Here is a 26,362-nt window from a genome sequence, read left to right on the forward strand (position 1 = left end):
CCTTGAACACTGACTGGTATCAGGCCTGGAGGCTATTTTTGAGCTATTTGAGTTGTTTAGGCAGTTTGAAAATTATTCTTTTACTCTAGAGAAAAACTTATGAGAAGTTGGATTCCCCCCACCCCAGGGACCATGACGAATTTTTATGTTTGAAAGCCATAGTCCTTTCTCATGTTCATTTCAAACTAAATGGACTGACCTGATCAAAGACAATTTAGAATATCAATGACCATTATGAGGAACTTTTGAAATCCTTAAGTTTGTTTTTTAAAATAAATTGAATAAGCATAGTTTTAAAAACCAGCTTCTAAATGTTACTGAGCCTAAAATTGCCTCTCTGCAAAATAAGATTCTAAGATTAACTGAGGCAAACAAACAATTAAACAGAGATAAAATGGCTTCCAAAGGCTCATGCTCCCTTTCCTTGGCTTCTTTGTCTAAAGCTCACCAACATCATCTTCCTCCTTCTCGTCTATTTTGCTCCTGCCTCATCTATACCCTCAGTTCCCCCATACTAATTCTTTCATCAAACTTTCCTTTTGCTCCAAAACTCTCTCCACTCCCTTTTCTTCTGAACGTATCAGAACATGCCTCTTTAACATTAAACCTTCTGAGGACCAAGAGGCTAAACCCTTAATTTCTTTCATTTCCTGAACTAAAGCTGAACTGTGAGCCATAGTCAAAGATTTTCTCAGAGGAACTGAAGATCCTCACAGATTTGCTGGGGAATTTAATATAGTCATTCACACTTATTAGCCTAGTTTCCCTGACTTATATCAGTTGATTCATAAGTTTGTCAGTGGAGCTCAGGTCCAGCATTCAATGAAAATTGATCATCAGAAAATTTTGAAAGGTCTCTAGAGTTACAAGTTGGAGACCAGCATGATTACATGATTAGGCTGGGCAGTGCCAGTCAACTTCATCAGGCAAATCCCAGGGCTTTTTCACAGCCTGATAACTGGAACAAAATTCAGTCTTTCACACAAAAATCTGGTGAACTTGTTCATGACTATTATATTGACTTGAGTTTTTTTTTTTTTTTTTTTTAGTGCAGTAGAGTTGCATTACAGTGCTTTGTTAGTTTCTGCTGTAGATTTCCTGATTATTTCTAAAGAAAATTATGTTCTTCCTGAAGACATTGATTTCAGTCAGGTAGCTTTTAACTCTATTAATGGATTGAACTGGGACCTTTCTCTTCTAGTAAAAAGGACCAGGACACAATGGGAAACCATGTCCAGTCCAGATTTAGTTAATTTGGCAAATCAGTTCTCAACCCTAGATGAGTCACCTAAAAAAAGACTGCTAAGATTCTTAATCTTCTACTCTAGTGAATGAAAGTTCCTAGACAAAAACTCTCCTAGTTTCTGCTATTGTTGCAAGGCATCAGGACATTGGTGCTTGAGGTGACTTCAGCCTTCTAATGGGGCTTCCTAGGTGGCTCAGTGGTAAAGAATTTGCCTGCCAGTGAAGGAGACACAGGAGAAATGAGTTCAATCCTTGGGTTGGAAAGATCCCCTGGAGGAGGAAATGGCAACCCACTCCAATATTCTTGCCTCGGAAATCCCATGACAGAGGAGCCTGGTGGGCTACAGTCCATGGGGTCAGAAAGAGTTGGACATGACTGAATCAACTGAGCACAGCACAGCATATGGATAGTTTAATATATATGTTTTTGGAGTACCTCATGAATTTACAATGTTTTGGAAGCAATGTGGCTTCCTTACTTACAGTCGAAATTAAATTTAAAATGGCCCTTATGTTCAGAAATTATTGGATGCAATATTTTTACATTGTCATTTTATCTGCTATTAAAATTCTGGAGCATATTATGTTTGACTCTCTGGAAGCTAAGGAAAATCACCTTGCTGATATTTCTGCAAGGAATTCTGCCCTTAAAGGAACTGACAGCAGCCAAACCTCTGCCATGTTCTGGAGGGGTATTTACACAAATGATAACCATAAAAATTGACTATGGAAGCCCAGTTGGTCTCAGAAAAGGAAGAGCAAGATTGGAAATTCAGCAATTAATTAAAAAAAAAAAAAAAGTATCTGGTTCTGACCTAGTAATAGCATAGTCCTACCCGGGAACCTAATCTTTCTACTCCTCACCACTGTACATGCATTAAACCATTGGTTTGCTGACAAAATAAAAGCATTCATGAATCAATATGGATGGGGAAACATTAAAAAGTGTCTATTTAACTATTATAATTTTTTAATAAAAAAAATTTTAAGTTCTTCATTACTCCTTTAATCTTCATTTTTATAACCTACTATTACCTTGCAAAAAAAGACCCTATTTTTAAAGCAAATTTCCTATATATATATATATATATATATTTATAATTTTTGTGATTGATTTTGTTTTATATTTTTAATATTGTATTTTTCAGAGTCTAACCTCTACTTTAGATTTTTAATCTTTGCTTGTTAGTATTTGTTATCAATTTTGTACTTTTTAAGAGTCTAATCTTCAGTACCCATTTTTTGTGTAGGGGTGTGATTACTGGCTTGATTGCTCTCTCCCCTTTTGATTCTCCCTTTTATCCCACAGTTTACCTCTATCTCCTCCCTCCCCCTTCTCTTCTCTACTTAACTCTGTGAATCTCTCTGGGTGTTCCAGGCTGTGAAGAACACTTAGGGAACTAATTACTGGCTAGATTGGTCTCTCTCCTTTTGACACCCCTCTTCTTTTCCTGGTCACCTCTATCTCCCTCCTCCCTCTTCTCTTCCCTATGTAACCCCGTGAACCTCTCTGGATGTTCCAGACTGTGGACAGCAGATAGGAAATTGATTACTGGCTAGATTGCTCTCGCCCCTTTTGATTCCCCCTCTTCTCCTCCTGATCACCTCTATCTCCCTCCTTCCTCTTCTCTTCCCCATGTAACTCTGTAAATCTCTCTGAGTGTACCTCACTGTGGAGAATCTTTTCACCATTAACCTAGAGGTTTTAGCATCAGTGCTTTATGGATGGAGAAGTCTTGAAGCTACTGTAAGAATAAGACTGAAAGCCAGAGGCAGGAGGCATAAATCCAAAACTTGAGAACACCAGAAAACTCCTGACTCCAGGGAACATTAATTGACAAGATCTCATCCAAAAGCTTCCATACCTACACTGAAACCAAGCTCCACCCAAGAGCCAAAAATTTCCAGAGCAAGACATACCAGGCTAATTCTCTAGCAACACAGGAACATAGCCCTGAGCATTAAAATACAGGCTGTCCAAAGTCACACCAAACCCACAGACACCTCAAAACTCACTACTGGACACTTCATTGCACTCTAGAGAGAAGAGATCTAGCTCCACCCACCAGAACACTGATGCAAGCTTCCCTAACCAGGAAACCTTGATGAGCCTCTAGTTCAACCCCAACCACAGGCAGCAATGTCCACAATAAAGAGGAACCACAAACTTCCAGCATACAGAAAGGCCACCCCAAACACAGCAATCTAAACAAAATGAAAAGGCAGAGAAATATTCAGCAGGTAAAGAAATGTGATAAATGCCCACCAAACCAAACAAAAGAGGAGGAGATAGGGAGTCTACCTGAAAAAGAATCCAGAATAATGATAGAAAAGATGATCCAAAATCTTGAAAACAAAATGGAGTTACAGATAAATCGACTGGAGACAGGATTGAGAAGATCCAAGGAATGTTTAACAAGGACCTATAAGAAATGAAGAAGAGTCAATCTATAATGAATAATGCAATAACTGAGATTAAAAACACTCTGGAGGGAACCAACAGTAGAATAACTGAGGCAGAAGATAGGATAAGTGAGGTGGAAGATAGAATGGTGGAAATAAATGAAGCAGAGAGGGGAAAAAAAAAAAAAAAGATTCTCTGTAGAGAATCTTCACCTCAAAGAAATGAGAACAACCTCAGAGACCTTTGGGACAATGTCATATGCCCCAACAGTCAATCATAGGAGTTCCAGAAGAAGAAGACAAAAAGAAAGGCCATGTGAAAATACTTGAGATAATAATTGAAAACTTCCCTAAAATGGGGAAGAAAATAGCCACACAAGGCCAAGAAACCCAGAGAGTCCCAAACAGGATAAACCCAAGGCAAAACACCACAAGACACATATTAATCAAATTAATGAAGATCAAACATAAAGAGCAAATATTAAAAGCAGTAAGGAGAAAGCAACAAATAACACACAAGGGGATCTCCATAAGGATGACAGCTGATCTTTCAACAGAAACTCTCCAGGCCAGAAGGGAATGGCAGGACATACTTAAAGTGATTAAACAAACAAACAAACAAACAAACCTAAAACCCAGATTACTATACCCAGCAAGGATACCATTCAAATATGAAGGAGAAATCAAAAGCTTTACAGACAAGCAAAAGCTGGGAGAATTCAGCACCACCAAACCAGCTCTCCAACAAATGCTAAAGGATCTTCTCTAGACAGGAAACACAGAAAAGGTGTATAAACTCGAACCCAAAACAACAAAGTAAGTGGCAATGGGATCATTCTTATCAATAACTACTTTAAATGTAAATGGGTTGAATGCCCCAACCAAAAGATAAGGACTGGCTGAATGGATACAAAAACAAGACCCCTATATATGCTATCTACAAGAGACTCTCCAAACAAGGGACACATACAGACTGGAAGTGAAGAGGCTGGAAAAAGATACTTCATGCAAATAGAAACCAAAAGAAAGCAGGAGTAGCAACACTCATATCAGATAAAATAAACTTTGAAATAAAGGCCATGAAAAGAGACAAAGAAGGACACTACATAATGATCAAAGGATCAATCCAAGAAGAAGACATAACAATTATAAATATATATTAACCCAACATAGGAGCACCACAATATGTAAGTCAAATGCCAAAAAGTATGAACGGGGAAATTAACAGTAAAACAATAATAGTGGGAGACTTTAATACCCCACTGACATCTATGGATAGATCAACCAAACAGAAAATTAGCAAGGGAACACAAACTTGAAATGATGCAATGGACCAGTTAGACCTAATTGATATCTATAGGACATTTCACCCCAAAACAATGAATTTCACCTTTTCTCAAGTGTACATGCAACATTCTCCAGGACAGGTCACATCTTGGGCCATAAATCTAGCCTTGGCAAATTCAACCAAATTGAAATCACTTCAAGCATCTTTTCTGATCACAGTGCAGTTAGATTAGATGTCAACTACAGGAAAAACACTATCAAGAATACAAACGTATGGAGGCTAAACAACACACTTCTACATAACCAACAAATCACAGAAGAAATTAAAAAAATAAAATATGCATAGAAATGAATGAAAATAAAAACGCTATAACCCAAAACCTATGGGATTCAGTAAAAGCAGTGCTAAGGGGAAGGTTCATAGCAATACAAGCTTACCTCAAGAAACAAGAGAAAAATCAAGTAAATAACCTAACTTTACACCTAAAACAACTAGAAAAAAAAGAAATGAAGAATCCTGGGGTTAGTAGAAGGAAAGGAATCATAAAAATTAGGGCAGAAGTAAATGAAAAAGAAACAATGGAGAGTAGAGTAAAAATCAACAAAACTAAAAGCTGGTTCTTTGAGAAGATAAATAGACAAACCATTAGCCAGACACATCAAGAAAAAAAAGGGAGAAGAATGAAATCAGCAAAATTAGAAATGAAAATGGAGAAATCACAACAGACAACACAAATACAAAGGATCATAAGAGACTACTATCAGCAACTATATGCCAATAAAATGGACAACTTGGAAGAAATGGACAAATTCTTAGAAAAGTGTAACATTCCAAAACTGAACCAGGAGGAAATAGAAAATATTAACAGACCCATCACATGTACAGGAATTGAAACTGTAACAAAAAATATTCCAACAAACAAAAGCCCAACACTGGGCTTCACAGGTGAATTCCACCAAAACTTTAGAGAAGAGCTAACACCTATCCTACTTAAACTCTTCCAGAAAATTGCAGAGGAAAGTAAACTGCCAAACTCATCCTATGAGGCCACCATCACCCTAATACCGAAACCAGAAAAAGGTGACAAGAAAACTACAGGCCAACATCACTGATGAACATAGATGTAAAAATCTTCAACAAAATTCTAGCAAACAGAATCCAACAACATATTAAAAAGATCATACATCATGACCAAGTGGGCTTTATCCCAGGGATGCAAGGATTCTTCAATATTCATAAATCAATCAATGTGATACACCCATTAACAAATTGAAAGATAAAACCATATGATTAACAGATGCAGAGAAAGCCTTTGACAAAATTCAACACCCATTTATGATTAAAAAAAAAACCCTCCAGAAATCAGGCATAGATGGAATATACCTCAACATAATAAAACCCATATATGATAAACCCACAGCAAACGTTATCCTCAATAGTGAAAAACTGAAAGCATTTCCCCTAAAGTCAGGACCAAGGCAAGGGTGCCCACTACAACCACTACTATTCAACATAGTTTTGGAAGTTTTAACCACAGCAATCAGAGAAGAAAAGAGAATAAAAGGAATCCAGCTTGGAAAATAAGTAAAACTCTCACTGTTTGCAGATGACTGATCCTCTACATAGAAATCCCTAAAGACTCCACCAGAAAATTACTAGAGCTAATCAATGAATATAGTAAAGTTGCAGGATATAAAATTAACACACAGAAATCCCTTGCATTCCTATATACTAATAATGAGAAAACAGAAAGAGAAATTAAGGAAACAATTCCATTCACCATTACAACAAAAAGAATAAAATACGTAGGAGAAAATCTACCTAAAGAAACAAAAGATCTATATATAGAAAACTATAAAACACTGATGGAAGAAATCAAAGAGGACGCAAATAGATGGAGAAATATACCATGTTCATGGATCAGAAGGATCAATATACTGAAAATAAGTATACTACCCAAAATAATCTATAGATTCAGTGCAATCCCTATCAAGTTACCAATGGTATTTTTCAGAGAACTAGAACAAATAATTTCACAATTTGTATGGAAATACAAAACAACAACAACAACAAAAACAAATAGCCAAAGCAATCTTGAGAAAGAAGAATGGAACTGGAGGAATCAACCTGCCTGACTTCAGGCCCTACTACAAAGCTTCAGTCATCAAGACAGTATGGTACAGATACAAGATAGAAATATAGATCAGTGGAACAAAATAGAAAGCCCAGAGATAAATCCATGCACCTATGGACACCTTATCTTTGACAAAGGAGGCAAGAATACACAATGGAGGAAAGACAATCTCTTGTGCTGGGAAAACTGATCAATCACTTGTAACAGAATGAAACCAGAACACTTTCTAACACCATACACAAAAATAAACACAAAATGGATTAAAAATCTAAATGTAAGACCAGAAACTATAAAACTCCTAGAGGAAAACATAGGCAAAACACTCTCTGACATAAATCACAGCAGGATCCTCTATGACTCACCTCCCAGAGTATGGAAATAAAAGCAAAAACAAACAAATGGGACCTAATTAGACTTAAAAGCATTTGCACAATGAAGGAAACTATAAGCAATGTGAAAAGATAGCCTTCAGAATAGGAGAAAATAATAGCAAATGAAGAAACTGGGGAAGAATTAATCTCAAAAATATACAAGCAGCACATGCAGATCAATTCCAAAAAAAAAAAAAAAACCAGTGAAAAAATGGACCAAAGAACTAAACAGACATTTCTTCAAAGAAGACATACAGATAGCTAACAAACACATGAAAAGATGCTCAACATCACTCATTATCAGAGAAATGCAAATCAAAACCACTATTTGGTACCATCTCATGCCGGTCAGAATGGCTGCTATCAAAAAGTCTACAAACAATAAATGCTGGAGGGGGGGCAGAGAAAAGGGAACCCTCTTACACTGTTTGTGGGAATGAAAACTAGTACAGCCACTATGGAGAACAGTGTGGATATTTCTTAAAAAGACTGGAAATAGAAATGCCATACAACCCAGCAAGCCCACTGCTGGTCATACACACCGAGGAAACCAGAATTGAAAGAGACGTGTACTCCAATGTTCATCGCAGCACTGTTTACAATAGTTAGGACATGGAAGCGACCTAGATGTCCATTCGCAGATGAATGAATAAGAAAGCTGTGGTACATATACACAATAGAATATTACTCAGCTATTTAAAAGAATGCATTTGAATCAGTCCTAATGAGGTGGATGAAACTGGAGCCTATTATACAAAGTGAAGTAAGTCAGAAAGAAAAATATCAATACAGTATATTAATGCATATATATGGAATTTAGAAAGATGGTAACGATGGCCCTATATGTGAGACAGCAAAAGAGACACGGATGTAAAGAACAGACTTTTGGACTCTGTGGGAGAAGGCGAGGGTGGGATGATTTGAGAGAATAGCATTGGAACATGTATATTACATGTGAAATAGATCACCAGTCCAGATTCGATGTGCACTGGGACAGCCTTGAGGGATAGGATGGGGAGGGAGGTGGAAGGTGGGTTCAGAATGGGGAACATATGTACACCCATGGCTGATTCATGTCAGTGTATGGCAAAAACCACTACAATATTGTAAGTAATTCGACTCCAATTAAAATAAATAAATTAATTTACCAAAAAAGAAGTGCCTATCTTACTTGTCCCATTTGTCTGAAATACAGCCTAGTAAAACCTGTTTATATTAGTCCCAGATATTTTTCTTTTAATTGGAGGATAATTGCTTTACAATGTTGTGTTAGTTTCTGTTGCACAACAATATGAATCAGTTATAGGTATACATATATCCCCTCCCTCTTGAGACTCCCTTCTAAGCCTCCTTCCCATTCCATTCCTCTCAGTTATCCCTAAATATCCTAAACTGCTTAAATGTGCCATTTGTAAGTAAGGGTTAGTGGCTTAGTTGTGTCTGACTCTTTGTGATCCCATGGATTGTATGTAGCCTGCCAGGCTACTCTGTCCACGGAATTCTTCTAGCAAGAATATTGGAGTGGGCAGCTGTTCCCTTCTCCAGGGGATCTTCCTGACCTAGCGATCAAACCCAGGTCTCCTGAATTTCAGGCAGATTCTTTACCATTTGAATCACCAGGGAAGCCCCAATACACCATTTAGACCACTAGGAATCTGGCTAATGGATTTTATACAGCTTCTCTCTCATGGATATAGTATCCATGTCTATATGTTTTCACATTAAATTGAGACTGTGTGGATCACAATAAACTGAAAAATTCTTAAAGAAGATGGGAATACCACAGCACCTTACCTGCTTCCTGAGAAATCTGTATGTAGGTCAAAAAGCAACAGTTAGAACTGGACATGGAACAACAGACTGGTTCCAAATTGGGAAAGGAGTATGTCAAGGCTGTACATTGTCACCCTGCTTATCTAACTAATATGTAGAGTACATCATAAAAAATGCTGGACTGGATAAAGCACAAGCTGGAATCAAGATTGCTGGGGGAAATATCAATAACCTCAGATATGCAGATGATACCACCCTTAGGGCAGAAAGCAAAGAAAAACTGAAAAGCCTCTTGATGAAAATGAAAGAGGAGATGAAAAATTTGGCTTAAAACTCAACATTCAGAAAACTAAGATCATGGCATCTGGTCCCATCACTTCATGGGAAATAGACGGGAAAACAATGGAAACAGTGACAGACTTTATTTTGTGGGAGGAGGCTCCAAAATCACTGCAGATGGTGGCTGCAGCCATGAAATCAAAAGACGCTTGCTCCTTGGAAGAAAAGTTATTACCAACCTAGATAGTATATTAAAAAGCAGAGATATTACTTTGCCAACAAAAGTCCATCTGGTCAAAGCTATGATTTTTCCAGTAGTCATGTATGGATGTGAGAGTTGAACTAGGAAGAAAGCCGAGTGCCAAAGAATTTATGCTTTTGTACTGTGGTGTTGGAGAAGACTCTTGAGAGTCCCTTGGAAAGTAAGGAGATCCAACCAGTCCATCCTAAAGGAAATCAGTCCTGAATATTCTTTGGAAGAACTGATGCTGAAGCTGAAACTCCAATACTTTGGCCACCTGTTGCGAAGAACTGGCTCATTGGAAAAGACCCTGATGCTGGGACAGACTGAAGGCAGGAGGAGAAGGGGAGGACAAGGATGAGACAGTTGGATGGCATTATGACTCAATGGACATGAGTTTTAGTAAGCTTGGGGAGTTGGTGATGGACAGGGAAGCCTGGTGTGCTGCAGTCCATGGTGTAGAAAAGAGTTGGACGTGACTGAGCGGTTGAACTGATCTGAACTGAACTGCAACTTCTGGGGCTAAAGTCTTTTTGGAAAAGATTATCCCTGCCTGGGGAATTCCTCTCAAACTTCATAGTAACCAAGGAACTCATTTCATTTGTCAGGTGTTTCAACAAATCTGTGCTGTTTGGCTTCTTTTATATTTTCACTGTGCTTGCCATCCTCAGTCTTCTGGCTTAGTTGAACACACTAACATATTAAGACTCAATTGACAAAATTTGTCAATTACCTTGGCCAAAAGCAGTGTTTCTGGGTCTTCTGAATCTCAGATCTGTTTCTGAACTCATGAACTCTTACCCTCTGACATAATCCCAGGACACCCAATGCTCTTGGCTCCTGCTTTTTTGACCCACAACTGATAATAGAAGAGATACTCCAATATTGCAAAGGTCTAATTGCTTCTACTAAAAATAATCTTGCTTTTGTATAGCAATGTTTTCACAGTGTGCTTTCTGAAGATGAAGTACTTAAGCATCACGAACCTTGTAACCTGGAGATTTTGTCTATTGGAAGAATGATCCAAAGAAGGACTCTCTTGTTGGAAAGGCCCCTATCAGGTACAGCTAACCAATCATTTTGCTGCCAAACTCCAGGGAACAGACTCTTGTATTCACATACCATACTTAAAAAAAAAAAGCACCAAACTCTGACGGTTCATCATCTGGTGACTAGGAAGTAAGATTTCCCAAAATTGAAGCATGACATTTGAAGATGACATTTGAAGTTAGGGAGTCTGATTCCTATAGTTCCACTTTTCTTTTTCATTATTGTTTTGGCTAGTTGGAATCTTTTGTGTTTCTATACAAATTGTACAATTTTTTTTTTTGTTCAAACTCTGTGAGAAATGCCTTTGGTAATTTGATCAGGATTGCACTGAATCTGTAGATTGCTTTGGATAGTGTAGTCATTTTCACAATATTGATTCTTCCAATCCAAAAACACAGTTTATCTCTCCATCTTTTTGGGTTATCTTTGATTTCTTTCACCAATGTCTTATATTTTTATGAATTCAGGTCTTTGCTTCATTTAGTAGGTTTATTCCTAGGGGTTTTTGCGATGGTAAATGGAATTGTTTCCTTAATTTGTCTTTCTAAGCTTTCATTGTTAGTATATAGGATTACCAAATTCATATAATGAATTACCAAATTCATTGATGAGCTTTAGTAGTTTGCTGGTGGCACCTTTAGGATTTTCTATGTATAGTATTATGTGAAGCAGATGACATCTGGTGAGAGAGATTTCCCAAAATATTCAGACCAGGTCTGTTGGAAGTTAGTCTGGGAAATCATTGATGATGACATGAAGCTGTAGATGATCTCCAATGTCTATGTCTTCCCTAATAGCTCAGTTGGTAAGGAATCCACCTGTGATACAGGAGACCCCGGTTTGATTCCTGGGTCAGGAAGATCCGCTGGAGAAGGGATAGGTTACCCACTCCAGTATTCTTGGGCTTCCCTTCTGGCTCAGCTGGTAAAGAATCTGCCTGCAATGCAGGAGACCTGGGTTCAATCCTTGGGTTGGGATGATCACCTGGAGAAGGGAAAGGCTACCCACTCCAGTATTCGGGCCTGGAGAATTCCATGTACTATGTAGTCCATGGGGTCACAAAGAATTGGACACGATTGAGCAACTTTCACACACACACACACACATGTCTATAATCTTGATAACAAATGGACTTTAGAAATTAAGTTCCTGAGAGTTTTCTCTCCCACCCTGCCTTGTTACTTTAATGTAATCCCAGTAGGTTTCCAACCTGTGCACTTTCCCTCCAACACAGGATGCTATGCTGAGGAAAGTTTCTTGGTGACATTAATGGACACAAAAGCCGTTGAAACCAGAAAACCTGTGGCAACTGCCAATCTGTCCTCTATATCTTTGAGTTCCTTCTCTTTCTTTTTTTCAAGGGCTACTCATGTTGTCACACATAGCAAGATTTCCTTCTCTTTTATGCCTGAACAATATTCCAATTAATATATTTATATGATACATGTATCACATTTTCTTTGTCCATTCATCATTGATGAACACATAGGCTATTTGCATATCTTGGCTATTGGAAATAAACCTGCAATTAAATAAGAGCATCAGTATCATTTTGAAATAGTGTTTTCATTTTTAAAAACCAAATATCCAGAAGTAAAATTGCTAGATCATATGGTAGTTCTCCTTTCAATCTTTGAGAAACTTTCAAACTCCTTTCCACAGTGGTGATTCAAATTTACATTGCCACCAACAATACACATAAGTTCTCTTTTCTCTCCATCCTCACCAACACCTTACTCTCTCTTGTCTTTTGATAATGGCCATTCTAACAAGTGTGTGGTTGTGATTTGCATTTCCCTGATGACCCATGATGTTGAACATCTTTTCTTGGACATGTTGACCATTTATTTGTCATTTTTGGAAGAATGCCTATTCATTGTTCCCATTCATCTGCCTATTTTTAAATCAGATTGTTTGGGTATTTTTCTATTGAGTTATATGAGTGAATGTGCATTTCTTAAAAAGAAATTTATATTTGACTTTACGAGAGGGCTTTTTAAAAACCACATTTATTTGAGTGATATTTTTCTTAGAAATTGAATCGCCTCTTTAAGCAGCCAAACAATGTGATTCGTTTATGCTAACATGATGATAAATAGTTACAAGAGCAGTGTCAGGAAAATTGTAAATGGCTTTGAATTGGGTGTCCTAACAGCACCTCCTTTGCAGTTACCTCCTTCCTTCATTCTTCTGAGCTATTACACATTCTGTGATTTATAGATATCTTTAGCAATGCAAATGATTCTTGTTCATAGACACACACATGAATTGTCTGGTGAAATGCAATTGATTTTCCTCCCCTTCCTGTGGAGGAAGCCAGTTTTCCTTTCAGCATTCCTAATATTTTTTACATTGTCCACTTTGGGGGTTCTTTTTCAAGTTGCTTGTTATATTCTGCTGACTCCCTAATTAATGAACTAAAAGCAACGTGTTCCTTTTGTATTCCTTTGAGAACAATGAGAAAGTGAAAGTGTTAGTCTCTCAATGGTGTCTTTGTGACCCCGTGGATTGTAGCCTGTCAGGCTCCTCTGTCCATGGGATTTTCCAGGCAAGAATACTGGAATGGGTTGCCATGCCCTTCTCCAGGGGATCTTCCTGACCAAAGGATCACACCTGGGTCTTCTGCATTGCAGGTGGATTCTTTATCATCTGAGCCACCTGGGAAGCCCTCTGAGAACAATAATTTTGCCTTAAAAAAAAAAGTCCTATAAGAAAGGGAATATCATAGATAGGAAGATAAAGTACTTCCTTTTGAATAGAATTACTTTCTAAGTAGCTTCATTCTCTTGACGTGAACACTGGTTGTGAGTCTTGACAATTATAGGTAAATGAAAATGGCTATATTCATCAATCAATGAGTCAAAATATATTTGTGAAGTGCACCCCCCCAACATCTTTAAGGCAAGAAGATAAACAGCATGATTTTCACATCAATGCAGTCTATGTGGTGTATAAATATTGAAATGACCAAGAGAAAATCTACACACAGATGCCTTTCAAAAGCTGAACAACACTATATACTTTCTGTTTTTAGCACAGTTGTTTCATTTAATGCAGTTCAGATTAAACTTCAGGGTATGCTTCAAGCTTTTAATAGTCTTTGGGAATTCAAGATGAGGGAAATAAACTTTGTTCTTTTTTTTAGTGCCACCCATAAAGCTTAATTTTTATTTTAAATTGAAATGACATTGCTTTAAACAGATACTAAGTGTGTGTGACTGTACATTGCTTTATGCAGTTGGTATAAACATGGATGCATATTTTAAATTATGAAATAATGAGGAAGACAACAGTTTTAAATTTTTTATCAGAAACTTATTAATAACCAGTTTTCTATGAATGAGGTAAAAGTAAATATTCCAGAGGTTAAGATGCTTTTATATATAGAGTATTTCTTGCTGCATAATATGTCTGATATTTTATAACTCTTAAAAATAACATAGCAATTGCTGAATGTGAACATACGTAAGAATATATTTCAAATGAACCTAACTAAATGTAAGTTATGTTAAATATATTTAGGAATTCAGATTTAAATAAGAGTTTCTTGATTATACCCTTGAACAAAGACTAGGTCGTGCAAAAGAGTTTTGAAGAGTTACTATTGGTTGATTTGACAAAGGACAGATACACACAGAATCAGTCTTGTCACCATGTTCTATTGATCACTTTTATTACTGTCATATCAACCATACTTTATCAACATGGAACCAATTAGCAGTGAAAATGATAATGTTGATGTTCAATTGTATTTCTCAATAAAGCATTGATCTTAGGTTGGACCACTAATTGCTTAACAATTGTGTGGTAATGTGCACACTTCCTCAAAGTGTTGACATGATGATAGTTGTAGAAAAGCACAGCATGAGAGTACATGATATCACCTTAATTATTTTTATATGTTTCTGTATGCTTTTTCAAAACATCTTCATAGCTTTATTGTATTACAATAAAGATATATAATACTTCTTGAAAACATTGTTTTCAAATTCCAAGAAGCATCCAGGCAAAGAAAACAAGCAAAAGAGAAAATATCAACAGCAGTCTTTTTTTTTAACTGCTTCTCCTTTTTCATGACTACCTGTGAGATAGAAAAGAGTTATATGCTTCCAGCACAGCAGATAGTATGAATGAAAATTATTTAATATTTAATATAAGTAAATTATCTCAGTCAGTTTAGTCACTTGGTCATGTCTGACTCTTTGCGACCCCATGGACTGCATCACACCAGGCTTCTCTGTTCATCACCAACTTCTGGAGCTTGCTCAAACTCATGTCCAATAAATCAGTGATGCCATCCAATCATCTCATCCTCTGTCATCCCCTTCTCCTGCCTTCATTCTTTCCCAACATCAAGGTATTTTCCAATGAGCCAGTTCTTCGCATCAGGTGGCCAAAGTATTGGAGTTTCAGCTTCAGCATCAGTCCTTCCAATGAATATTCAGGACTGATTTCCTTTAGGATGGATTGGCTGGATCTTCTTATTGTTCAAGGGACTGTCAGGAATCTTCTCAAACATCACATTTCAAAAGCATCAATTCCTTGGCATTCGGCTTTCTTTCTAGTCCAACCCTCACATCCATACATGAGTACTGGAAAAACTATAGCTTTGACTAGATGAACCTTTGTTGACAAAGTATTGCCTCTGCTTTTTAATATGCTATCTAGGTTGGTTGTAAGTTTTCTTCCAAGGAGCAAGTGTCTTTTAATTACATGGCTGCAGTCACCATCTGTAGTAATTTTGAAGGCCCCCCAAATAAAGTGCGTCACTGTTTCCATTGTTTCCCCATCTATTTGCCGTGAAGTGATGGGATTGCATGCCATGATGTTAGTTTCCTGAATTCTGAGTTTTAAGCCAATTTTTTTTCACTCTCCTCTTTCACTTTCATCAAGAGGCTCTTTTTTCTTCACTTTCTGACACAAGGGTGGTATCATCTGCATATTTGAGGTTATTGATATTTCTCCTGGCAATCTTGATTCCAGTTCATGCCTCATCCAGCCTGGCATTTCACATGATGTACTCTGCATATAAGTTAAATAAGCAGGGTGATAATATACAGCCTTGATGTACTCCTTTCCCTATTTGGAACCAGTCTGTTGTTCCATGTCCAGTTCTAACTGTTGTTTCTTGACCTGCATACAGATTTCTCAGGAGGCAGGTAAGTGAAGTCACTCAGTCGTGTCTGACTCTTTGCGACCCCATAGACTGAGGCCTATCAGGCTCCTCCGTCCATGGGATTTTCCAGGCAAGAGTGGTGGAGTGGATTGCCATTTCCTTCTCCAGGGGATCTTCCCGACCCAGGAATCGAACCCGGGTCTCCCGGATTGTAGGCAAACGCTTTACCGTCTGAGCCACCAGGGAAGCCCAAGCTACTGCTGCTAAGTCACTTCAGTCGTATCCGACTCTGTGCAACCCCATAGACAGTAGCCCACCAGGCTCCCCCATCCCTGGGATTCTCCAGGCAAGAACACTGGAGTGGGTTGCCATTTCCCCGGGGCTTCCCCCAAATGGGTGGCCTGTGAAGGGCCACAGTCACACTGACCCGCTTGATGATTTACGCAAATTTCCCAAGTACAACCGTGTCTGGAATCACAACTGGTAGAAAAGAGCGATCTAGAATCAAGGTCCTCACAGCACTCTCTAGGTTGGGTGATCACGGCAGAGCTTGTGGTGGACCACCTGCCTCACAGCCTTGTCTCCGTTTGCAGCCCTGGCATCTGGTGTCTGACACACACACAGTAAGGAGCCATCTGTGCCCCTGGAGGAACCATCTGAACGTCAGAGGAGTAGCCAGAGAGCGCAGTGGCTGTGTCAGCCTCATTCTGTGGCGCTTCTTTGGCCACTTGACTCTGCAGTAATGTGCTTCAGAGCATGGGGCGAGATGGCTCCACATCACAGCTGAGCTGGTTTAGCCAAAGGGTGACCCTGAGCTCAGAACTGCTTCCACTGTTACCTTTCCAGGTCTAGGGTTCATCCCAACTTCCAAACAGTGTAATATCAGGGTAATGTGGGTAAAGTCTGACGAGCATTGTCCGTTATCAACCTATCCATACAGGGTCCACAAATGTGAGATGTTCTAGTAGAATGATGTATCTGGTCTGAGAGAAAAATATACACGAGTCGCACCACATCTTTCTTTAAAATTTTCCAGCCAGAAAATCCATTAAGCAAAGCCTGAGATTCCCTGCTTTTTTTTTTTTTTTTTAAAACATTCCCTCCACCTCAATCAAATGGACAACCCCATTGCCACAGCAGAGAATAAACTCTCTGATGAAAGCAAACAACAACTTGGAAAGATAAATGAAGACATTTGAAATGACAAAGCACTAAGATTTTTTTAAAATTTAAATGATAATATATCTAGAAAACACTGTGAAAATGTCTCTCTCAAAAATAGCACACATTTTAGTCAGAAGGCTCAGTGAAACTGAAAGCTGACCAGTAAAAGTGAAGGTAACCTTCCCATTTTTGAAATTCCCTCACTTTCCTGCCCTCAGACTTTATCAAGCTGGGTGTATGAAAGCAGAAAAAAATCTAAAAGCCATGAAAAAGTGCTGGTATTTTTCAGGATCTCTCCAAGACAGTTTCCCTGGATTCAAGGTAACTTGAATCCTCTCTTGGGATCAAGGCCACTGACGAACTTTAAATATATTTGAAAGTGCAGGGTCAAAGACCTCATTGTCATCTTCCACCCCTTCTTCTATAGGTTTCATCCTAGCCGAGGCTCGCTGGTGTGGGGATGGTACGTGAAGAGAGGATACGCTGAAGGTGCCCCGAAGAAACTGGTGTAAGCCATCTTAGTCTTCGCTGGAGCTGACTATACTCTTCCTCATTTCTAGCATGGTAAGGCAGGTAAGGTGCTCTGGTATTCCCATCTCTTTAAGGATTTTTCACAGTTTGTTGTGATCTACACAGTCAAAGGCTTTGGTGTAGTCAATAAAGCAGAAGTAGCTGTTTTTCTGGAACTCTTTTGGTTTTTTGATCATCCAATGCATGTTAGCAATTTGATCTCTGGTTCCTCTGCCTTTTATAATTCCAGCTTTAACAAATGGAAGTTCATGATTCATGTACTGTTGAAGCCTGGCTTGGAGAATTTTAAACATTACTTTTCTAGCATGTGAGATGGGTGGAATTTTGCAGTAGTTTAATTGATTTAAATAATCATAGCCTGGCCTTGGAAGGCAATGGGGAATTCTAAAATTAAACAGTGAACCTCCACTGAAAGCACTAATTCAGGTTTTACTTTAAGAATCTTTTCTCATGTTTAGAGGAATATGTGGCTTCTTAAGGGCGTCAGAAAGATATACAGGTGAACTTGTGCAGTGGATTAACTAATAGAACTCATATTACTTTGTCTAATATTGATTTGTCATCTTAGTCTCCATGAATTAGGTAGGGAGAAAATCCAAACTTAATAACTTGAAACAGTCCAATCATAGTTAATAACTAAATGGCCTATACAATCTACCTTTAGCCTGCTCTGATTACAAAGTGCTTTAGGTAGTGAAGTAATGTTCAGACTCAAGGCAGTATTCCTTCCCAACACTTATGTGCATGTTTGAAGCAGGAATATAGATCTTCCATGGGTTACTGGGGTTGTGGACATGAGGGGAGCCTCCATTTCACTATGTCCTGGGATGTCTCCTGGGACATATCCTGGGTGCCTGGTAGCTTCCAGCATCGAAGACTTCACCATGTTTTGTTGTTTGGTCTTGGGCTATGTACTGAAGAAATGATGCTTTTGAATTGTGGTGCTAGAGAAGACTCTTGAAAGGCCCTTGGACATGCAAGGACCTCAAACCAGTCAATCCCAAAGGAAATCAACCCTAAATAGTCATTGGAAGGACGGATGCTGAAGCTGAAGCTCTAATACTTTTGGCCACCTGATGTGAAGAGTCGACTCATTGGAAAAGACCCTGATGCTAGTAGGAAAGATTGAGGGCAAAAGGAGATGAGGGTGGCAGAAGATGAGATGGTTAGATAGCATCACTGACTTAATGGAAATGAATTTGAGCAAACTCCGGGAGTTAGTAAAGGACAGGGGAGCCTGATAGGCTGTAGTCCATGGGGTCTCAAAGACTTAGACACTAGTTAGTGAAAGAACAATAGCAACAACTGAGTGGTAGCAACCATAGTTCAGTCCTGACTTAGCTTGCCTTACTTACCTTCTCGCAGGCTTCATACACTTAAGATCTGCCATTTCCCCATCTGGCCAACTATGCCTAGTTTTTGTTTTGAAGTCATCTCTCTCTGGCATGGCAGGTGCTGAAGAAGCAGTTCCCACACACTCATATTTGGGCTACAAGGTAAAGCCAGTTTATTTGAGTGGTCAGTCTGTTCAAAATTCATTTGCCGAATGCATTTCTTTCCACTGTTTGAAGTTGACTCATTTTCATGTTTTCTTCATATGAGTATGAAGAATGTTATACTTCTTCATATTCATATATAAAATGATATACTTCTACATATATGTTAAGGAATGTCCAATTTATTTGCAACAGTTCCCTATAGCTGTAGCTGAAAGCTAAAAAAGTGAGAGGAAAGCTGGTAGGACATAAGAAAAATCTGTCCATAAGAATGTGCTGGTGAATGAGATTATTTCTTCTCAATAAAGTTTTTCCATGAATATATTTTTCTGACTGCTGAATGCTTATTATAAGTCTATTCTTAAATATATACACTAGGAATATATTCCTAAAGAATGTACTTTTTTACATACATATGTATTCTTGAGTATGCTCTTGAATAAAAAGAATATTGTATGAATGCAAACTGATGAATAAGAATACAGTAATAAAAAGACATTCTTCACCATTCATCCTATTCAACAACCCTATGAATATATTTCTCTTCTTTAGCTCTTTTTCTGTTCCAAAGTTTCCAGAATCAGGGATTCAGTGATAAATCAGCCATTCCTTAAAATGCTGCTGAAGAGGAAAAATGAAAAGTGGCCAAACTAAAACTAAAGTGAAAAGAACTTAGTAAAGTTGAGGCAGTGCTCATTTGATGAAGGGCCTATAAGACTCTGACCTTCCTAGGTGGTACTAGTGGTAAAGAATCTACCTAAATGCAGGAGTCTCAAGAGACATGGTTCAACTCCTGGATCAGGGAGATCCCCTGGAGTAGGAAATGGCAGCCCAGTCAAAGTCAACAACGTCATGATCTGAGCAGTCACTGGCAGTGGTTGCCAGGCAACCCTGCCTCCTGGGAGGCTGAGTCATGATGCACATGGAGAACCGAGATGCTGAGGTTCATGACTGTCTGCATCCATGGAGGTATCTGCGGACTAGAAATGATGCCACCTCTCTGCCAGCTGGACCACTGGACTGGGACCCACAGAGGATCTAGAGGAAAATGGGGCCACAGAGGAAAATGGAGAACACCTGTCCTTACTGCAATCCTTTAAAGGTGGGGAGCACTGGCCAAGAAAAAAGGGAGTTGGATCATCTGAAAGAAAGACAGAACTATAGCAACACATCAGTGAGAAGACCTGGAAGCTCGGTGTAAGCTTCTTTCAGCTGCGAGTCATGCTAAGCAGAGGTTTTGCTATGAACAGCTTCGGAGGGGCAACAGAGATAACTGCCTTGTCCTTTTTGTGTTGCCTTGTATTGGCCACTCTGTTGATAGGAAAATGACATAGGCCACCAGAATGTTGACCTTGGCTCAAGGTGGCATTGACCCAGGGATTTTCATTTTTACCTCCAAAGGAGATGACTATATACATCTGAAAGGAATCTCTATGTGTCCATCACCTACTATCTATCTATATATCTACCTATCATCCCCTTATCTAATAGAAACTGCAGAAATTTCAGTGGTTCCTTATTAAGCAACTTCATGAGAATCACAGAAAAAAATTAATATTTCTTGATTACTTTGTATTACTTTCTAATCTCTCAAAATCCAAACAATCAAAACCCCAAATATAAATATATTTCTATCAACTCATTGGCACAAATATAAGGCATATGATGAAATTTACATGTCTTTTATTACCCTGCCATTCAGTTTTTCATGTGTTTTTTTAAGACATTTGTGCCTTTTTGAAGTATTTCTGTAGTTACATTTACACAAAACCTCCTCTTTGCCTTCCTACCTAAGACTCTATCTCATTCACACTAATGAAAGAAATATGCTGGAGAAAATGTCTGCTTACTAATGTTTCAGATGTTCTTTTTGTATTAACATTTTAGGTATGTTTCTTGCTCTCTAATAATAGTTCCATGAGAATTAATACCTAATTAATTTTTTGTTGAATAAGCAAAAATAAAAAATTGTTATGGATAAAACTATTTTTTCTATTGAGATCTGGATTGACTTATTCTGAAGATATAATAACTCATAAGCAATTATTTCTAATCTAGGTTATATATTTTAGTTAAAATAATAACGATATATTAGAAACTGAGTTCAAGAAAAATGGAAATATGGAAAATTCAGAAATGTCAAATACCAACTTACCAACACATGTTGCCTTAAATTTATATTCCTGTACCTGGAGACAGTTATGGAATAGAGTCAATTCTGTGTGTCAACACTTATAATACATTTAATATCAAGATTTGTTATTAAAGTTAAATCTTCACTTTCTTTTTATTCAAGAGTTGTTTAAGGAAAGAACCTGGGCTTTCATATGGGATAAATAGACAACTGTTGTGTTCAATTTGAGATAAATATCTTTAGTGTCCCATAACACACATTTTGTATCAAGTTTTTCAACTTTGTGAAAAATAAATAATCTTAGAAAGCCATTACCATGATGTGCTCAGCATCCCCTGAAGGCATGCTCTAATTTTCTAGCGTGGCGGTGATGTCTAAAGAAATTGCATTAACATGGACCAGGCGGATTGCCTAGAGAAAAGGATTTAGATGTGCTGTGAAAAATGGACTTTGCGTGATGAATTTTCTGGTTTGATAAGCAAAGCGGTAAGAGTATATCACTCTAATATAAAACTTAGTGATTTGAAATAAAGCAAACATATCACTTAATTTACCAGTGTAATGATAACTCATACATTGTATAAACAGATATCAGAACCCTGGCTTCCTGCCTGGTGCCTGATGGGCAGGATTTGGAACAGGTACACAATTTCTTTCTTCTTTTTAGTGAAGCTCTTGCTTTCTCAGATTTCCTGTTTCATCAAGTCTTATGGATAACACCCAGTTCAGTTAAACTCTTGCCTGTTAGGACACATGCCCTAACTCTGAGGCACCACCACAAACTGTTTGCAGCCAATGAGTCACCAGTTTCTCTGTGCTCTGGGGCCAAGTTTTGTGGCTCTCCAGACCCCTCAGTTGTATCAGTCTCATGGGCTACCTTCCAGTCTTCAGTCATTTCCTGCCCCTTCTTCTATAAGGACTATGCTCTGCTAACTTTTCTGTTTAAAATTCTCTACTGACTGCCTTCCATCCACTCCTCTGTGTTGATTAAAACTTCGTTATCCTTCAGATCTTGGCTTAGTAGTCAAATCTCAGATTGGCTTTCCCTTATCCTTCAGTCCTGTGCTTTATAAAACCATCTCACAGAAACTTGCTCTTTTCCATCAGAATGAGGGTTTTGGTTGCCTATTACTGTGTCTTACATCAGCCTGTATAAATGCAAATGCATGAATCAATGAACAAATATATCCTCTAGATTTCTGCCAGCATGCAGAAACATGAAGAGCCAATATGAAACACGGAGGCCAATATGAAAGTGAAGTGAATGTGTTAGTCGCTCAATCGTATCTTATTCTTTGAGACCCCATGGACTGTAGATAACCAGGCTCCTCTGTCCATGGAATTCTCCAGGCAGTGCAAGTTCAATGCAGATGCATGAAGCAGGGCACTCAAAGCCAGTGCTTTGGGACAACCCAGAGGGATGGAGTGGGGAGGAGGGTGGAAGGGGAGTTCAGGATGGGGGGACACATGTACACCTGTGGCTGATTCATGTTGATATATGGGAAAAACCACCACATTATTGTAAAGTAATTAGCCTTCAATTAAAAAAAAAAAAAGTACTGAAATGGGTAGCCATTCTCTTCTCCAGAGGATCTTCTTGACCCAGGTCTTTAGTACTGAGGCAGATTCTTTACCATCTGAGCTACCAGGGAAGCCTGAAGACCAGCATGGTCAGCTTCTATTTTGGGGGCAGATATAATTGCAAATATAATAATGAATCCTGATATGTTGCTTAAAACATCCCAGATGTTATTCTAAACACATTAGGTATTTCAATTTTCTTACCTTATATAATGATTCTGTGATGTGGGATATTACTATTTTCTATTTTGTATGTGAGGACCTTGAAGCAGAATAAAGTTAAATGCATTGTCCAAGGTCAGTCATTTTAAATAGGCACTGAGTCTTTTTTGGGATGATCAAACTTTTCACTGGGGAAGTATTTTACTTGTTATTATTAAAGAACCATGACTGGTAACATGGTATTTGCTGTCTTTGATCTGTTGGCTCAGAATAAATTATGGGAACAGATAGTGAAATGTGTCAACAGTGGGCTTATCTATGGAAATTGACTGGTTCCTGCTCTTCTATCGAATCCTGTCAGGAGCGGTAAGGATAGGCCTTTGGGATGGAACTCATGGATGGACAGCCGCCAATAACAGATGCTTTGGGAGAGAACTAGCCATAAGCTTTAAAAGAATAAGAGCACAGGGAATTTCATGTTTCTATCTTTCTGTTCTCACCTCCACCCTCTATTTTCTAACTGGTTTGTTCTTGTAATGCCAGCTTCTCTCTGTGTTTTTCACTTCATAGTGTTTACAGCACTTGGTGGGAGGAGGAAACTATCATGATATGAGCTGGAAGAAATGTGGACACTGCAATGAGATTTAACCCCTTTTTTGTCCAGTTACAAAGTAAATTTCTCTGCTAAGAAGATTATGCCTTCTTTTTACAGTATTTTAAACTATAGTCACCATGTTGCACATCGTACCCCATGACATGTGTATCCTATAACTGGAAATTTGCTTTTTGTTTTTGACTGCCTTCATGCATTTTTCCTACAACTCTAACCCCTGCTTCTGGCTGCCACCAATCTGTTCCCTGTGTCGATGAGTTCATTTTTGTAGTTGTTGTTGTTGTTGTTTTTTTAGACTCCACAAGAAAGTGAGATAGTAAGGTATTTGTCTCTGTCTGGTTATTTAACTTAGCATAATGACCTCAAGGTCCACCTATGCTGTTAGAAATGGCAGAATTTTATTTTTATTATAGCATAGTAAATAGTATTCATACTATAGCTGAATAGTATTTAATTGTAAATATACATTATATATACAAACATATAATGTATATATACATATACAGGTGGCTCAGTGGTAAATAATCTGCTTGCCAATGCAGAAGGTGGAGGTTTGATCATTGGGTTGAGAAGATCCCCTGGAGAAGGAAATGGCAACTTATTCCAGTATTTTTGCCTGGGAATCCCATGGACAGAGTAGCCTGGTGGGCTACAGTCCATGGGATCACAAAGAGTTGGACACGACTTAGTGACTAAAAACTTATATATATATATGTACATACATACATACACACACACTATGTCTTCCACATCTTTATCTTTTCATCCACGGACAGTTAGGTTGTTTTCATATCTCAGCTATTGTAAATAATGCTACTGTTAACATGGGGGTGCAGATATCTTTTTGAGTTTTCATCAGATAAATACCCAGAAGTATGTCACCCTGCTTATTTAACTTCTATGCAGAGTACACCATGAGAAACGCTGGACTGGAAGAAACACAAGCTGAAATCAAGATTGCCAGGAGAGATATCAATAACCTCAGATATGCAGATGACACCACCCTTATGGCAGAAAGTGAAGAGGAACTAAAGAGCCTCTTGATGAAAGTGAAAGTGGAGAGTGAAAAAGTTGGCTTAAAGCTCAACATTCAGAAAACGAAGATCATGGCATCCGGTCCCATCACTTCATGGGAAATAGATGGGGAAACAGTAGAAACAGTGTCAGACTTCATTTTTTTGGGCTCCAAAATCACTGCAGATGGTGACTGCAGCCATGAAATTAAAGACGCTTACTCCTTGGAAGGAAAGTTATGACCAATCTAGATAGCATATTCAAAAGCAGAGACATTACTTTGCCGACTAAGGTCCGTCTAGTCAAGGCTATGGTTTTTCCTGTGGTCATGTATGGATGTGAGAGTTGGACTGTGAAGAAGGCTGAGTGCCGAAGAATTGATGCTTTTGAACTGTGGTGTTGGAGAAGACTCTTGAGAGTCCCTGGGACTGCAAGGAGATCCAACCAGTCCATTCTGAAGGAGAGCAGCCCTGGGATTTCTTTGGAAGGAATGATGCTAAAGCTGAAGCTCCAATACTTTGGCCACCTCATGTGAAGAGTTGACTCATTGGAAAAGACTTTCATGCTGGGAGGGATTGAGGGCAGGAGGAAAAGGGGACGACAGAGGATGAGATGGCTGGATGGCATCACGGACTCGATGGACGTGAGTCTGGGTGAACTCCGGGAGTTGGTGATGGACAGGGAGGCCTGGCGTGCTGCGATTCATGGGATCACAAAGAGTTGGACACGACTGAGTGACTGAACTGAACTGAACTGAACTGTGACTGGAGAAAAGACAACACACTGGCTAAATTTTGGAGATTTTCTGAACCTGAGACCACTATGCTGCTGCTGCTGTTGTTTTTTAGTTGCTAAGTCATGTTTGACTCTTTGAGCCCAGGCATAAATTTCTTTCTTATATATTTTTTCTGCTTTTTGCAAAATTGTCTTCAAGCCAACACATATTATATCATTTTGCCCCAGACAGATGTAAGGTTGCCACAGGATCAGTGTACAGTATCAGAAATACCAGCAAACCAGGACACCTAGAATAGCATCACCTTGTGAGGAGTGAGAGCAAGTGGTATGGCCACCAAGGAAGCTCCAGTATCCATTTGCCTGGATCATGGAAGATGTCCAGTTGCTGGAGCTAAGAGGATTTTGGGTCATAGTCACCTGTAAACCTGGTTGTTGAATCACCTGCATAGTAGCTGTTTCTGTTTATTCTCTTAGCAGCATCATAGGAGAGCTCTTTTATCTCCACTTCAGCCATGCTTAATTCTCTACAGCTCTTTCATTTTTGCAAGTGCAGATAAAGAAAATTGCAATCTCATTATTACTATTATGTGCATTTCTCTAATTACTAATGAGTCTGAGAATCTTTAGATATATGCTTAATTTTTCTGTTTGTTAAACTGATACTTTAGCCCTTTTTCTCTTCTTGTCCTTTCCTTTCCTTCTTTTTGTTTCATCAGCCTTTCCCCCTTCAAGTCCCTTCTTTCTCTGTCTCTTTATTTAAAAGAAAAAAAAAATCCTCATTGAAGTGTAGGAATTGAAGCTTAGGAATATTGAAGTTTAGGAGGTCTTTATTTTGGGTGTCAATATCTTTTCCTTTATGCCACAAACATCATTTTCACCAAGTTTTAAGAATGTTATTTATTTTGCAATAATTGTAGAGTCACAGGTGTCAAAAAGCAAAATCACAGGACAGATTCCAGGTACACTTCACCCAGATAATCCAAGAGTTAACATCTTGCATAATTCTAGTGCAATATCACAACCAGGAAA

This window comes from Oryx dammah, unplaced genomic scaffold (genome assembly GCF_014754425.2).
Source record: "Oryx dammah isolate SB20612 unplaced genomic scaffold, SCBI_Odam_1.1 HiC_scaffold_1, whole genome shotgun sequence".
Taxonomy (NCBI): domain Eukaryota; kingdom Metazoa; phylum Chordata; class Mammalia; order Artiodactyla; family Bovidae; genus Oryx; species Oryx dammah.